General features: G+C 43.6%; 1 long non-coding RNA gene and 1 other non-coding gene across 2 annotated transcripts; both read right to left on the reverse strand.

Annotated features, from left to right (window-relative positions):
* Window positions 1–926: 926 nt before the first annotated feature.
* On the reverse strand, window positions 927–5452 carry LOC142853828 (uncharacterized). Its single transcript, XR_012911264.1, has 3 exons — window positions 5264–5452; window positions 1811–2089; window positions 927–1503 (listed from the first exon to the last, which is right to left on the reverse strand). It is a non-coding gene; the product is annotated as an uncharacterized LOC142853828 (long non-coding RNA).
* Window positions 5453–17387: 11935 nt separating this feature from the next.
* On the reverse strand, window positions 17388–17459 carry Trnap-ggg (transfer RNA proline (anticodon GGG)). Its single transcript has one exon. It is a non-coding gene; the product is annotated as a tRNA-Pro (tRNA).
* Between the last annotated feature and the right edge of the window lie 133 nt (window positions 17460–17592).

The raw sequence follows: 17592 nt of genomic DNA on the forward strand, positions 1-17592 counted from the left end.
AAGAGTCTAAGTATTGCATTGGAAATAGACTTGGCTAAACCATAATTGGATGGTAACCATGACTATCTAATCTTCAACCCCATCGAAAGCCTGAGAAGGGAGATAATATTACTTGAGTAGGCAGGAAGTGCAATCAAGCAGCTTCCAAAGTGAGCAATATATCACAGAGACAATTGGCTACCTGAGCAATCACCCAAAGTCTCATTTGCAATGTTAAAGCAACCAACTTTGGCTAAGGCCTAGTGTAACTGACAGACCATTTTTCAGAACTGTCTTACCCTGTCTTGGCAGGGTTTGGCAGTCCTTTTCCTTGTGTCCTGCTTATCCAGCAGATACCATGTACTTTGTCAGTGGCTGAGGCATGGGCAGTTCCTTGCCCAAAAGCTAATTGTGCCAAGAAGAAAACAAACTCAGAGTGGAGTGTCTTTGGTGCTCAACATTCTCTTGGGCATAGATTGGTGCTGTCAGGAGCAATCATGTCTCTTAGGGTTCAAAAGAACCCTAAATTATTTGAATGCCATGTTCTACAGATCTTTGAAGTGGTTGAAGATTACCTATCTAGGCAGAATACAATCTCTATGTATCTAAGGAACCTAATTATTCTAACTATGTGTATAACAAACATGAACAACTATTGACCTATAATATTTAATACCTATATAATTTAAGATTAAGACTTCATGTCAAAATATTAAATAATCTGTAAACAAATGTGCAACAAATGAGGACAATGATCTTAAAATGTAAGCAATATATAAGTATCTTGATCAGAGGTAAGAATAATATATAATGCAATGTGAAAATATACCCTAAAATTTGTATCAATATACAAAATGTCCTAAAGAGAGATAGAAACATACATGTATACAATCTGACAGAATAACTTTGCATAGGTGTACAAATATTGTAAACAGAAATAACAAATATAATTTGAACTTGTATCAATATACAAAAAAGTATACCAATGTAAATTATCCATAAATAATAGCTCACAAGTATTCGCTCTGTTACCCACTATTATTGTTAGTGAATAAGTTCACACTAAATTATCTATTATCCCATTCAACTTTCCCCTCTTTTATTCTTTTGAGCCTACATAGCTTCCACCCTAACCCTCTACCTTAGACAAGTAATAGTCAACAACCCCTTAAACAGTATCCCCAGCCCTGAGAACAAACTTTGTTGGGAGAGGGGACGTCGTCTTCTAGAATTGCTTCCAGTTGTCATGGGAGTGATGTTCTTTTTAGAGGATTTTGTAAAAGTAAAATGATGGTTAAGTTTCAAGATTACTGTCTAGTATAATGATTTCTGAGTCGTTAATAGGGCTTTTTACAAAGTTCTTATTTGGAGTTCTGGCCAGAACGCCATGAGAAGGTGCATCATTTCAGCAGCTGTTATTCAAAAACAGTCTTGTAGTAGCGCTGTCAGCATCATGATGACATCTCAACCAGATGGAATTGTTGCTGTGGGGCTCCATCTTCTTACTGGAAACTTCAAAGATTACTGCAGGAAAAGCGTCTTTAGTAAACTCTATTGTTCATTGTGAAAAACTTAAACATCATTCATATAAACATACATTCAATGAAGAATACAATATAGACAAAATAGGCATAGAGAAAGTAAAATTTTTCCTAAAATCTTCCTTCTGTCCCATACCAGATGGCTCCTGACATAAGACAGGAACTCTGAATGTTCCTTTTAACAACACACTTGGATTTAGAGAAGGACAGAGCCATTGTCCAACTCCAAATCCAGCTCTATATATTCATATATATATGTATGTATGTATGTATGTATATGTTTTGATCACCTGTCCTCATAAGTCATATTCCTTTTTCTTGATAATCCTTATTGGATAGTTATTTTTCCTTCTGTCAGCATCCAAACATCCAGGGTCTCTTGAATGTTTGAAGATATGTATTTTCCTGTAAAGACAAGAGCAGAACCCTGCCCCAACCCTATATGATTTCCTTACCACCTATATGGTTGTTACCACTGCAGATGATCCATCATTTCTCTTTCTCAAGAGGTTTCTCTTTTTCAAAGCAAATCTTTACTAATTTTGATGGTTTTCATAGTTTTTCTTCTCCTGTGGAAACAAGGGAGAAACCTTTTCCCCCAACGTAGCACATCTCCCAGTTTCCATTGTGAGGTCAACACTGCCTTGAAATATACTGATTGATTCAATTCAGAAGTTTTTTTTTCCATTATCTCTGCTGCCATTGTTCTCATTAGTGTTAAGAAAATTCAAGGTTAATAAAGCATTATGCAATCTATTTCTGGGGGTATTTTCCATCCCTTTCTGTTTGTTTAGCATATCTTATGTAATTCAATTTGACCTTTCTATAACTGACTGACCTGTAGGATTATTTGGCATATAAGTAATATGAATTATATTATAATAAGCAAAAAAATGTTTCATTTTCTTAGATATATATGCTGTACCATTGTCTGTCTTTATTTGTGCAGGAATACCCATGATGGCCATAACTTCTAATAAGTGTGTAATTACCGAATCAGCCTTTTCTGAACTCAAGGCCGTTGCCCATTGAAAACCTGAATACGCGTGTATGGTGTGGTGCACATATTTTAATTTTCCAAATTCCATAAAGTGGAACACATCTATCTGCCAAATCTCATTGCTTTGAGTACCCTTTGGGTTACTCCCTGCAGGCAACGGTGTTTAGTTATAGAAAGAGCAAATAGGACATCTCTTTATAATCTCCTTAGCTTGTTGCCAATGTAATAGAAAACTTTCTTTAAACCGTTGCTATTGACATGATGTTTGTCATGACATTCTGAGGCCTGCAATATGCTTCCAATCAGTAATTGATCAATTTCTGCATTACCTTGTGCTAGGGGACCTGGCAGACCCATATGAGATGGATGTGTGTTATGTATATAGGACAAAGCCTATTCCTGATTTTTCTTGTATATGAATGGATAATGAAGTCAATTCTGTATCATCTGGTATAAATTCAGTGGTTTCAATATGCAAGGCAACTCTTTCTGCATATTATGAATCAGTAACTATATTGAGAGGTTCTTTAAAATCCCTTAGCACCATAAGAATAGCATATAATTCTGCCTTCTGGACAGAATTATAAGTGCTTTGTTTCACCTTACTTAATTCTTCTGATTTGTAACCTGCATTCCCTGATTTATTTGCATCTGTATAAAATGTACAGGCTCCGGTTATTGGTGCATCACATGCAATTCTGGCAAGAATCCAAGAAGTTCTCTTTATCAGGTTAAGTCTATCGCTTTTGGGATAATTGCTATTAATTTCTCCCAAAATATTAACACAAACTCTTTGCTATGATTCATTGCCTTCCCATAACATTTTTATTTCATCAGTAGTGAAATGCACTATAATCTCTGCTGGGACTCTACCTGCTAGTTGATGAATGCTCAATTTACCTTTTATAATTAATTCAGAGACTTTTTCCATATAAGTTTTTAATTTTTTACTTGATTTCTGTGGTAAAAAGATCCATTCTAAGGTAATATCATTCCTCTGCATTAAAATTCCTGTGGGAGAAATTCTGGAAGGCAATATGACTAGAATACAATTAAGATTTGGATTCACCCTATCCACATGTGCCTCCTATAATTTCTCCTCAACAATCATCAATTCCTTTTCTGCTTCAGCTGTTAATTCTCTGGGACTATTTATGTCTTTGTCACCATCTAAGGTTTTGTTTAATGAATTACTAGATCAGGTATTATCCCAACAGCTGGTCGTAGACTGGAAATGTCTCCTAACAATCTTTGAAAGTCATTTAGAGTCCACAACTGGTCTCTCCTAATTTGTGCCTTTTGTGTTCTAATCTTCTGTAAACCTATTCTGTAACCTAGGTAATTAACAGAATCTCCTCTCTGAATCTTTTCAGGAGCAATTTGTAATCACCATTTAGGTAAAACTTTCTTTACTTTTTTAAACATTCTTTCTAAAGTATCTACATTTGAATCAGATAATAAAATGTCATCCATGTAATAGTAGATTATAGACTTAGGGAATTGCTTACATATTATTTTCAGTGACTGACTATGCATACCAAGATGGTCTCAAACTTACAGGGAGCCTCTTTGCTCTGTCTTCTGAGCACTAGGATTACAGGTATCTGCTATCCCTTCTGGCTCAAGAGTATCCTTACTGTACCCCCGGTGAAAGTACTTTTGGGGACCAGGACCTCTCTCAAACTCCAGAGATTCTACAGTAGTAAGAACAGGAAGCATTGAATACCCAGCTGATCACTGAGTGATGGGAAGCATGGTCATTCCTACCTATATCCCTTGGATGTTACCAGACACAGGTTTTCTTTCTACTTGAAACACAATGTTAAATAAGAGGCCATCATCAAATGCAGAAGATAGCAACAGTTTTCTCAGTAAGCTATTAACCCGAACCTCAGCTCTGCAGTCAGCAGGCCCTCTAATGCTACTGTCTGTTGTGGGTGTGGTATGTGATCAGAGGGATACACGAGCGTAGGCCGATTCGTGTAGCTCTTTTGCTGTCACAAGAATACCCTTGCCAGACAGGTTCTTATGTGGACTCTCTTGCTGGAAGATGTGAATACTCTGAGGTTCTTTGACTCATGCTACTAACTAGGCCCATAGACCCAAGAGGCACACCCATCTCTCAAACACATCTCCTGTGGTGATAATATATATGTGATAATATATATATTATATATAATATATATTGATAAATATTGATATTACATATCAATATATAGCGACATATTATAGATACATGATAATATATGACTCCTGACTCTAGGTCAGATGTAGCAGGATCAGATGTAGTCAGCCGCTGAGTTGGTACTTGGTCTCTTTGATGAAGTGTTCCATCTTGTGGACACAGTATTAGACCTGTCACTACTGGGTTGAGCATTTGTTGATGGCAGTGGGTAAATAACCCATGGGTAACTACCATCCCTGGTTCCAAGGCCACAGCTGTGGTTTGCTCATCATGCCAACAATGGACTGACTGATGGCTGAGTCTGGGTGATATCAAACTGTCATAAAAACAATAATGTTTTTTTCTCTTGGGGTGCTTTCTCGTAGATGCTGCTGTGTAAAACAAGAGACTTGAAGGCTTCATCCCATTGGCTTTTGTACACCCACATGCTTCTACCCCAGATTTCTTTCATGATGAATCTTTATGTTTTAGTCTAGAGAAGAAAGATGGTTAGGCAAACAGTGTAAATAATTCTGTATGCAAAATAATGTGTATCATATGACGTCAGCAGTCTCCCACCTGGACATTCTACTGTATCCTGGAGAGCCTGGAATTCTGTGATGTCACCAGTGTTGTGGCAACGCCAACTGCCCTTGAGGCATTCGTTCAGTGCCTGTGTGGTTCACCCACAGCCATGCTGACACGACTGAACAGGCTGCTTGGGAGACAGGATGGAGAGCGCAGGGAGGCCAGAGAGAGGCACGGGGAAGATGGCCTTCGGTCTCCGAGTCACACATCAAGAAATAAATGGTTCCGGAGAAAGCGCAGTGAGTCCTGGGCAGGGGACAGAGAGATTCCTGAAGAGGAAGGCTTAAGTTGATCCTTTCAGGAGTGGGACTCAGGAGGTGGGAGTCTTCTCTGCTTTTCTGAGTTACTAAAGAGCAGATCCAGAGTCGAGGATTTCTGGTGGTGTGTTTGGCAGAGAGCCAGGGATGGTCAAGGCTTCAACTGCTGTGCTGGGGCCCCTCTGCTTTCCCTCTGCCTGTGTGAGGGAAGCACAGAAGGATCACCGAGGTTCCAGTTCCAGCCCTGCCCTTCACCGTCACTGGATTTCTTTTGCTTCTGTGTCACTAAAAACAGGGAGAGTAAAGTCCCCCGGACAAAGCAGTAGGTTCTCACATTTTACATCACAACCCCTTGCAGGGCAGGAGCCACCAATTATTGCTGCATGTCAGTGACCCCTAAGGTTTCTGAATTCCTCTCCTCTCGCTAGCCAATCATCTCTCCTCTAACCAGAGTGCAGGAATGGGCTATCACTCTTCCTGGAAGTGTTTGTTCCTGGTGTCTGGGGGCTCCCCTGGGGATGCCCAGGCCTTAGGTATATTCAGCCTCACCTATGAACAGTTGATCATGCCTTTGCTAACACTGTGAGGTCTGGAAAGTATTCTTCTGAAGCTTTCGATCAATTTTCCATTATTACCCATGTGATTTATTATTGTTCTGAAAGGACACCCCCAATCCCTCACCGCCCCATACAATGTTTCAGTCCCATGGGTCTTCTCTGATGTGCTTGTCCACTGTATGGATCTGATCTTCCTTCCCCATCATCCTGGGCTAATGTCTTAGCATCCTTTATTTCTCATCTTATTGATTAGTCGTCTTAGGGATGGCAAGAGCCATTCCTGGGAAGTCTCTGGAAAGTAAATCTTGTCCTCCACCCAGGATGAGCTTGTGAATTAGAATGAACTAGATTCTAATAATCGGGGAGACCTCTGGATTGAAAGGAAGAGGTGCTGAAGAGCTTTGGCTGTGACTCAGGGAAGGCTCCTGGAAAGGGTAGCTTGGTTCTTTGTGAATTGGGAAAAAGCTATCTATCAGATAGATGATGATTCCAAAATGTTCAGTCTCTTGTCTGAACATTCTGTTGTATCCTGGAGAGCGCTTGGCATCTTCCATGGCAACACCAGTGTGGTGGCAATGCCAACTGCCCTAGAGGCATTTATTGTTTATACGGTTCACCAAGAGATATGTACAAGACTAAGTACACCAACTGGAAGAGCGATCTCTGGTTTTCTAAGAAGAAGGTGAGACTCAAATGGGACCTTCTAGAAATGGGGTTTGGTAGGTGGGACCATCTGAAGCAATGGGCCTATGCTTCTTCTCTGGGTTCCTAAAGTGCAGACCACAATTGGAGGATTTCTGCCAAGAGTTAGGAATGGTCAAGGCTGCGGCCATTGTGCTGGGAGCTCCTTACTATAATTCTGAGTGGGAAAGAATGCAGCAGGAGACAGTGTCACTGTGAGTCGTCAAGGTTGGGTGTTCCTGCACTTTCTCCTCAATGGATATCTGTAGGTTCCATGGGTATCTGATGTGAATATCAGGAAGGGAAACTCCCCATCCCTGCACTCAGGTCTGAGACATTCGGTTGCTTTTAGTCTTGGACACAAGTTAGCTGGTCTGGGAGGTGAAATTCACGAGGGCATCAGGACCTTCCTGCATCTCATCAGACAGGAGCTGACATTTTGAAACCAGCATGACTGGGCTAGCCTGTACCTCCTAGGGTCAGTGGGGCTGCAGTAGGGACTGATGTGTTGTGGGATATTTTACTCTTTTGGCTTTCTTGGGGGACCCACTACCAAGATCCCAAATAAATCACACACAGAGGCTTTATATACTTACCTTGGGATGTTTCTTGTCAGCTTTTCTTGACTTAAATTATCCCGACTACCTTTTGCCTCTGGGATTTTATCTCTCTTTTCTGTAAATCTCACTTTTGTTCTTACTCCATAACTGTTGAGTGAGTTAGTAGCTGGCTCCTTGAGTCCTCCCGTCTTCTTCTTGGGCTCCTCCTTATTCTCCTCTCAGAGTTCACCTTCTGTTTACACACTCTGCCTGCTAGTCCCACCTATCCCTCCTCCTGTCTCGCTATTGGCTGAATATCTCTATTTTAGACAGGCACAGTAACACACCTTCACAGAGTTAAACAAATGCAGCATAAACAAAAGTCACACAGCTGAAAATAACATTTCTAAATATTAATGGAAATATCTAGCAATGGTGATTGGGGAAGGAGACATGGCTTATGGGTCCCAACTTGAGGACAGTTGTTCTGTTCTTTGGGGGTCTTTATGCATTTCCTCTTCCTTAGGCCTCTTTTTGGGACTCAACATGATCTCTCACGGCCCCGTACCATCTAACTGGACAAATTCACTGATGTTTTTCTACCTACAGGGAGTGCTGGAAAAACATCAACCTCAACCTCCGTCAGTGAGCAGGAGCAGAAGATGAACAAGGTCGATGAACTGACCCTTCAGCTCCAGATGATGACCAATGAGAGGAATGAACTTCGTGCAATCCTGGCCAATTATACCAACAATGATTTGAACAATAGGTAGTCATTATGTCCAGTTCTCTGGTGACTGTCTTGACCCTCCTGTGTCCACCCCTCATTCCTCATGTCACTTGAGGCTGCACCTCCAAAGTGTCCTCCTGCCCAAACTGCTTTTCCCATATGCATCTGAGAGGCAGAACTGAAGCCAGGGCAGGAGTGAGATGGGGACACAGGCTGCTCTGCCTCCTCTTACTGAAAAGCAGAGCCTGCGGCCTGAGTCACATTCTATGGATGGGGCAGTAGTGTGTGAGCTCACAACGTGCATTTCAAAGAGGCCTGGATAGGTGTTGGCTTGTGGGAGATGCTGGGGCTGAGTTCATGGGGAGTCTTTGTTTTTGACTGGGTGATTTCTTGCTGGTTGCTAGGAGAGAGAGCCTGGTCCACTAGGTCCATCTTAGTGTGTTATTGGGAGGCCTGCAGCTCATCTGGGAAGCCATCTGCTCTTGTTTCTTGTACTCTGAGATAACGCCACCTACCTGCCTATTTCTGACATCCTAATTCTGTATGGGTTTATGTGGTGAAGGCTAAGAGGCCCAAACATTGCCAATATGGCAGTGACAGGTTTTGCCTTTTTCACTTCCCTCTCCCTTGATAAAACATTTAATTGCATTCCTAAAATTAGTCCACAGGGCTCATTCCTTCGTTGGCCACTGACACATTCCTGAAGACAAACACCGAGGTCCAGAAATCAAAATTCATTATTTGGCTGTTCTGGCTTACCTGTCCAATCAGGTCTCACCAACTCATCCTAGCACAGACTTCCCTTATCTCATTAAAACCCAAGGCTGGAAGAAAAAAAAAACCATTGCTTGCCTTCAGCCCTTGCCTGATTCAGAGGCAGCTCCCCCCCACCCCCCCATTCAATGATTGCTCCTCTGAGTCACTAAATCTTCTTTGTGCTGTGATGTCTGAGTGTGTTCTGTACTGTCTCTGAGGGGTTCCCTTATAGTGTGTGTTTGTGTGTGTGTCCGTCCAGATGCTGTGAATCAGAGATTGGTGGTAGGGCCGATGATTTGTTTGACTCAGAGTTTCAGGTGATATAAGTGCTGAGGCCAGAGAGTCCCACTTTGAGCATCCCTGCCCTCATTCTTCGAGGTTGCCTTGGTGACTGAATGGAATTCCCTGGGGAGTTTATAAAGTCATTGTACTGTATGGTTTCCTCCATGGAAATCCTGATTATGAGTTCTGGGCATCCCTGTGAAAACAGGAACACAGAATAAACATTTTTTTTCTGAAGACAGGAGACATGTCATTACAGGTTTCATGTAGGCCCAGACCTGTGGCACAGACTCCTGGGACATCTTAAAAAGAGCTAGTTTGTTCCTCCAGGCCTACTAAAGAAGCTCATGTAGCCCTGTCTGTCTCTTGACGCTCTGCCTTTCTGCCACTGGGGCAGCTTAGCAAGTCTAAGAAACATCAACAGGTCCTAGTACCTAGGATTCAGGATGTGACATCCAGTGGACTAGGATAATTCAAGACACAGCCGTAATTCCTGTGTTCATGGGGTTCTTTGTTCCTGGGCCCATGCTCTACCATAGGCTGAAATCTGAGCTTGAGGAGCTGAAAATGGATCATCAGAAAGAGATGTCAGAGCTGGAGAAATTACACAAGGAAATTAGAGAGAGCTCATACAAGTCCAAGGAGCTGACTGAGAAGATCAACTCCTACCGGTGAGTGTCTGATTGGATGGGACCCCTGTACTTCGGAAGGATAGCTTCTTTCCCCACTTTGCCTTTGAACCAAAGTGAGGGCTGTGGTTCTAGCTTGTTTACCTTGTACTTGTCCTCCCAGACTGATTTCTCCCAAGTGCAAGGAGTTCCCAGAGCCCCTCCCAACATGATCTTGTCAGCTTCCAGAGCTTCTAGATAGAAAACATGGTTTGCACCATGAATGGTCTCTGGGACTATGACAGGGGCTTACATAGCCTGTTGCTATGGGACACAGATGTGGAATGTATTCACCTTGGGTCCTCTGTCCTCCCTCAGACCATGTTTGCTCTATACCTGATGATGGTCTCCCAATACCATGATCAGTGTAGGACCAGTGTGTGTTGGGGGTGCCGAGTTCTTAGAGGTGCATCACCTGGGGGACACTGGCCTGGCTAATGTGGTCTGCAGTCTGGTGCTATCTGAGGACATGGGACCTTGCAGGGAAGGTGGTATTAGTAGGTAGGAGTGGCAGATGGAGGTGGACTGGAGCTCATCATTGCTTGTGATGGTTAAGCACCCTCCACAGCCGGCTTCTGGGGGAATGGACACAGATGAAGGAAAAAGTGGACATGTTGAACGAAGACAAGAGAAAGCTGAAAGCAGAGCAGATTTCCCTGCAAGAGTCCTGTGAGGAGACAAGGAGGCTCTGTGAGGAGGCCCATAAGAAGATCTATAACCTCTGGAGCAAGCAGCAGCAGGTAAGCTGAGGCAGCAGGAGCAAGCTGCCCACCTATCTAATTGCACACACACACATATGTACACCATCATGTAACCGTCCACTCAGTTACCCAGCTGACCACCTCCATTCCGTCTAATCGTTCATATCTGGGATCCTTCACAAGTCTCTCTGGGGAGTAACCTCTTGGAACACACAACCTGACTGGAAAACAAATCATCCTGCTCTGGTAGAAGCTGCAGTCCATTGAGGGAGATTAGTAAATCACATTTCACACACCTACATGTCAGTACGGTAGGAAGGGTTCTATGCTGGGAGCCACATAGGGAGAATCACAGAGCTTTGAGTGAGTGTGTGAGTGAGGACAAGGGGCTGGGGATCATTTGCTTGCTAGAACAGAATATTTCTGTTCCGCTTAAGCTACCAGGCCAGAGCTCTTTGGATCTCCCATCTCCACACAGGTAGAGCTTCCTATCTTTTTCTGCCTCATCATCTTATTGCTAAATGGTTCTTTTGGTAAGAAAGAGAAAGGACTTGGTGTTTTCTCTCAACTTTTACACATTTTCACTATTTTGGAATTAATGTGTTTTATAATACAAAAATTCAAACCCCAGAGCTTTCTTGAAAACAAAAAGTGGACTTCTTTCCTTTCACCGAACTGAGGTAACCTCCCAGGAAATGTCTGGTTTGTCTCGTTGGCTTCACAACACAGAACCTGACAGGAAAGACCAGTTGAGGATGTGTGTCCTTCTCTGCTCTGGGTGAAAGGTGACTGTCCACTAACGACTTTCCTGCATCCTGTTTTGTTCTTCTTTTCATCATTGCCTGCTACCATTTTTCTTTCACCTTTGTCTAATCTTGGTTCAGTTGGCTTTGTCCATGGATCTTGGCCTGGATTTTATTCTTTAAGAAATTCTGAACAAGCCGGGCGGTGGTGGAGCACGCCTTTAATCCCAGCACTCGGGAGGCAGAGGCAGGCGGATCTCTGTGAGTTCGAGACCAGCCTGGTCTACAAGAGCTAGTTCCAGGACAGGCTCCAAAACCACAGAGAAACCCTGTCTTGAAAAACCAAAAAAAAAAAAAGAAATTCTGAACATAAATAAATAAATAAATGAAATTCTGAACTGCAGAGGTGTCTCCCTCCAGCAGAAGTCCCATAGCCATGCTGGGCTGTGAGAACAGGCTGTCTTAGTGCGGCCCACTTAGGCTCATCATAGTCTAAAGCACTCACTGCATGTTGTGTCTACAGCGCTCAGAAGCTGCTTTCATTCCCAGCTTCTTTACACTGAGTTAAAGTTGGCCTGATGAACGTTGGCAGAAATGAGGACCCCCCTGGCATTGCTATGTTGTAAAATGGTGTAGCCCTGGGAGAAGCTATGTATAATTTTTCAGAAACTTGGATTGCAGTCTCAAGATGACCCTGTGATCCCAGAATGGGAAGGAAGGGTCCACAGAGAATCTAGGGGACACCTGGGTTATAGAAACATTCCTCAGAGCACTGCCAAACCAGAAAATATTCAAATGCCCATCATTGATGAGTAAAAATTCAGTGAAATCAGGCCCTGCCATGGAATACTGTTAAGCAGGAAATAATACATGCACTCATTTGGCCATGAGTCAGTCAGCCTTCTGTTACTTAGAGAAATCCCGACATAATCATCTTACTAGACGGAAAGGTTTATTTGACTCCTGGTTGTAGAGATTTTCTGGTTTTCTGAACTCATTCCTTGAACTCATTAGGCCAAAATTGAGGTAACCTGTGGTTCAGAGAGTTCCTTTTGGAGGAAGCTGCCCCCCTTGGAGTCACTGGGAAGCACTGAGTGAGAGCAGGGGACTGGTCCACCACCAGGCAGTGGTCCTGTACCACAGAACTAAGCCTTTATTGTACAGTCTGGAAAACTTGCTATGCAAGCATGGCTAACTGGGTGAAGGAACCCTGGCATCCACCATTTTGTGGCTTGGGTTTCTAAGGCAAGCACTTCATTGACTGCTCTGTCCACTGTGTTCTTCTCCCAGGGCCCAGGCGTGCATGTAGTGCATAGACACACAGACAGGCAAAACACCCACACATACAAAGTAGAAATAAAATGAAAACTTACCAAAACAGAGACAGAGTTCACAATTCTCACCACATCACCCCATCCCTGTGCCTGGGTTAGGATAAAGGTGGAGAGGGTGTGGGCTAATGAAAGTTAACTCTCTTCTCTATACGATCCCAGGTGATCTCTTCCTCCATTAGTGTTCGCTAGGAACTACACATGGGGATGCAATGCAGTGTGCTTGTATGTGTGCATCCATGTACTTCTGTGTGTTCAGGAGTGTGTGTGTTTGTGTGTGTCTGTGTGCATGCACACATGTTTACGTGGGTGCAGACAACCCTGTCCTAAGAACACAATTTTCTAATGATTAGGAACAACAGAGACTGGAGAAACATCTTCATTCCCTACTGAAGCCGAGAAAACTGGTTACCCAGCAAAAGGACTCAGCAGGAAAGCTGAAGCATCACTTCACGGAGTCCCAGACGAGGTAGGAGCACAGACTGGCGGAAGATGGAGCCTAGTGGATCCCCTGTACCTGGATCTCTGTCCTCTTTGGGTTTTATTCAATTGGCAAGGCTCCCAGCCACAGCCAGGGAAAGAAAACCTCAGAGTATCGAGTTGGCTAATACCAGGAACTTTTGTCCAGGAAACAATATGTTTGGTTATTGGTCTTTTGAGGATCGTGTCCCCTTCTTGTGAGAAGCAGGAGGTCAATTGTGAGGGATGGTGTGTCCTCTGCCACTTTATTTTCCTTCAGGAATGTCACATTGAGAGAGAAGTTTCTAGTCTGTGGCTGATTTGAATGCAGCCCACTCCTGCTGGTTGCAGGCTCTCTGCAGGGTTCATCAGTTTCCTGTGAGAAGATTTACTCTGGCCATAAACAGATTAGGAGCTGACAAATGAACCCCATGCAGGTTCTGAGCTGTAGGAATAATCAGAGCCTTCTCTGCAATGTTGTGTAGGCTCCACTAGAGGGCAGACATGGAGTTTTACAGGTTGTTCACATTGACCTGGTATCCAATCATGGCCCGGATTATCTTTCCTGAACTGTGACTCAGACATTGACATTTCTCCAAATTAATGTTTTTGGGCTGTTGGGAAAATATACTCTTTTTTTTCTAGTCAGCACAGTGTATTTTCCAGTTCAACTTTTAGCAGTTTTTAAAAGTTGAGAAAACATCCAGCCCAGGGTCTCTGTGACCCTTTTCCCTTGGGGGAAACAGGGAATGAGCTCAGCTAAAAGGTGACGCTGGATTGTGTAGCTAGTGGGGGCTCAAAAGCTGGCATGGCAGGGCCCCACCAGGCCTCCGTCCTAGCTGTCCATCTCCTCTAGATCTGAACATCTCCAGCATGAACTGGAAGAGACCACAGCCCAGGAGGAGAGGCTCCTGCAGATGGAGCTGCTGCAGCAGGAACACGATGTGCCAGGCAAGTGAGCCACCATGGAGCCCCATTCCCACCAACCTGGATATTCATGGTGTGGGTTTTCTTCCTTGACTTTATTTTACTAAAGTTGAATAGGTCCTGATTTTTTTTTCTTGCCTATGCCCCAGAGAGACAGTTTCTATGTCTGATGTCCACTTCTTCTTTGACAGCACCTCTTAAAAGAAATGAGAAGGCAGGAGGAAGCCAGAGACGCCTTGAAGGCATGACATTCTACTCTCCAGGATCCACGCCTCCTCTGAAAAAGCCACATCCTTTCTGCTGTGAATTCAGCATTGAGGAAAACATCAACCTACCATCAGAGGATCCAGCCGCAATCTGATCCACCTCTGTTGGCTCACATCCAGAGAAAAGACTACATCATAAATAAGCTTGAGATTCAGAGGACACCCCATGAATTACACAGAAACCTAACATCCATCACCTAGTGGCCCTGGTGTGGGTAAAACAACATGGAGGGAGTTATGTGGGTGAACAAGAGTTAATCTGTCAGCTACTGTCAAGGGCTTTGGCAAGCTGACTCCATATGTGATGTGGAATCTGACAAGGAAGACTCTGTCACACTGCTATCCAGATAGACCACACCCAAAGCCTAAGATTCTCTCTCTAGTGCAGAGCTGACGCTGACCCCATATCACGCACAAGTGTTGGTGATGATAATTCCCTACAGAGACTAATCCACTTCCTCTTGTCTCATGTTATTGATTTCCTTTTACTTAAAGAAAATTCCAAAGGAAAGTGGGAATTTTGCTTAATTTTGTTTGGTTGGTTGTTTTTGTTATGTTTTAGATTGTTTTGGTTTGGTTTATATATTGGGATATCTGCATTAGTTTTTTTTGGGTTTTCTTCATCTTAGTGTAAGGTTTTGTTATCTTTTGTTATTTATTTTGTTCTTTCCATTGTTTTAATAGTTTGTTAAGGTTACACACTGTCTATAATGACCGCTGTCTTAAAGCCCCCATTGAATAAATGAATGCTTTATGAATAAAAAGCAATTTCCAACTTCCCACTCTTAAGACTCTTCTTTAGTCAGGCGAGCTGTCACACTCTTGTAAACCCACAACTCACAGGCATGGATCTGTATCAGCAAGTTCCAGGCCACTTGGGCTGCACAATGATTTCCCAGCCATGGGCTACACAGGCAGATGGCACCTTGGATACAGATACGGATGGCATGGCCTGCTCCGTGTATACCCAGCAGTCTACAGAGAAACTAGACATATCGCATCCTCGGGGTCATATATTCAGCGTCAGTAGAATGTGGTACACACACTGTACAACACGTTCATGACATCATCATGCAGAGAAAACTAAAGGAAAACACAATTAACTGTAGCCGAGGGTTTTCTGTGTTCTGCGCTGTCCGATTGATGCTTATAATTACTCTGAGGCTTAATATTAATTATAATTGTTGGCAAATGACTCAGGCTTATTACTAGCTAGTTCTTACATTTAAATGGACCCATTTCTATTAATCTGTGCATTGCCACATGGCTATGATTTACCACTAATTCTCTGGCATCCCACTCCTCCAGTGGTTGGCTACATGGCATCTCCTAGACTCTGTCTTCCTTCTCTCTGTATCTCTGTTTGGAATCCTGCGTAGCTATAATCTGCTTGACCCTTGGCCAAATCAGCTTCTTTATTAAGCAATGGCAGTAAAACATATTCACAGCATACAGAGGGGCGTCCGACATCACACAACTACATTGTTCCTGGCCTCTCGGGAAATGAGAACATTCAACAAAAGAGTGTACAAAAAATAAGGAAATGCAAAGCAGTCTTTCTCTGGATTTCTTGAAACGTGGGTGATGTGCAAAAATGATAACCGCCCAGCAGAAATAATGTCCTCCAAGACATGTTGGGTCATTTTGTGGTGCTTTTATTTCTGTTGTGGGTGTTTTGCCACTACATACATGCAATTCCCAAAGTAGCCAGATGAGGGCAGTGGATGTCACCCGGCATGCACGTTAAAGACGTTTATTTTGCTGTCATGTGTGTCTTCTTAGACAGCCAAAAGAGCTCTTAATGCATGAGCCACCTCTCCAATCCCTGCTCTTAACTTTCTCCTCCCAGTCATATGTGCTCTGCTAATAGATTGGATCACCGCAACCAAAGACAGAAGTTTCTTGAGACCTGTGGGGACAGGTCTATGAAGTAGGCATGCTAATTGTCTTAGGCTGCCACACATCCATGCAGGGCTCACATAGGTTCCGGACCCAGCCCCAGCATCGCTGACTGTCAGACTGGAACGGATTTTCTTCACCTCTCATCTAGGATGACAGTGCAGGTTAGGACTGTCTAATGAAATGCAGAATTTGAGAAGACCCTGCTGGGGGTAGAGGTGGGGTAAGGAACCCCTCTTGATAGTCTAACTGAGCAATATTTGGAGGAGCCTTATGACTAGCTGGAGTAAAAGGAGCCTGTGGAGAGTGTTTCTGTGCAAGACTAGAAAAAGGGAGAGAGATGGTAGATAAACGATAGATAGATAGATAGATAGATAGATAGATAGATAGATAGATAGATAGATAGATAGATAGCAGATAGCCCAGAGACCTAGGGCAAAAACTTTTTTTTTAGACCAGTAGTGTTGGTTTTACCCTAGGTCTCTTGGCTATCTGCTACTGGCCTATCTACTATCTGTCTATCATCTACTCTGGTTCTTGGTTACCCAAGCAAGTGCTGGGTGTGGGTTCCTTCTTGTGGAGTGGGCCTGAAGTCAAATCAGACACCGGTTGACTATTCCCACACGTTCTGCACCACCATTGTCTTTCATATTTTGTAGGCAGGACATTTTGTAGGTCAAAGGTTTTGTGACTGGGTTGGTTGGCGTCTGCTTTTCTCTTTCAATAACCCACAGAGTACCTTCCCTCAGCCAAGAGACTAGAAAGTAGGGATGCAGGCTTCCTGTATGACCCAGCTTGACTTCCCCATGTTCCATGTGTGGATGTTACCTCAGCAATGGAACCCACTTGCAGTTTTTGGAATTGAATGCAGCCCAGTCCTACCACTGGAATGAAGCCTGGTGAAGGAGATGGCCAGTTGAGACTCCATTACTAGGAGCCATCACTAGTAATGGGGAGGGCAGAACATAGAAAACAAGCTTTCCCACTAATGTGTTATTACTAAGACAAAATACCAGATAGGAACATTCAGAGTGAGCCTGCATCAAAACCAGGGGTAGGGGTGTTGCTCAAAAATGGTGCTTACTATGCCCTGGTCTCAGGGTGATTGACAATGAAGGCGATTTTGTGTTTCCACCTGAGACAGCGTGATCGACAGTGAAGACTCCAAACTGCAAACTGTAATAATAGTGTTTGAGTTCCTCCATGTCAGCAGGACTTGAACTAGGGAGACTGGGAGACTGGAGTCTGTGTCAAGATATTAGCTAGGCATGGGGACACGGGGCCAAGAAAGCAGCACACCAGACTGGAAGGACGATAATTGCCGTGACTCGGATTCGAACCGAGGTTACTGCAGCCCCAATGCAGAGTACTAACCACTATACGATCACAGCGAGCCACACCGAGTGATGTGCTCTATAGCGGATGCTCACCCAAGCCTCAGTCAAGCTCAGCCGGGCGCGGACCGGCCTGTGCTGCAGAAATGTTTTCTCTAAAGCCGCTGGGTTGGGAGCGGCGCCGAGGGCA

Source organism: Microtus pennsylvanicus, chromosome 7, assembly GCF_037038515.1.
Source record: "Microtus pennsylvanicus isolate mMicPen1 chromosome 7, mMicPen1.hap1, whole genome shotgun sequence".
NCBI classification, from domain to species: Eukaryota; Metazoa; Chordata; class Mammalia; order Rodentia; family Cricetidae; genus Microtus; species Microtus pennsylvanicus.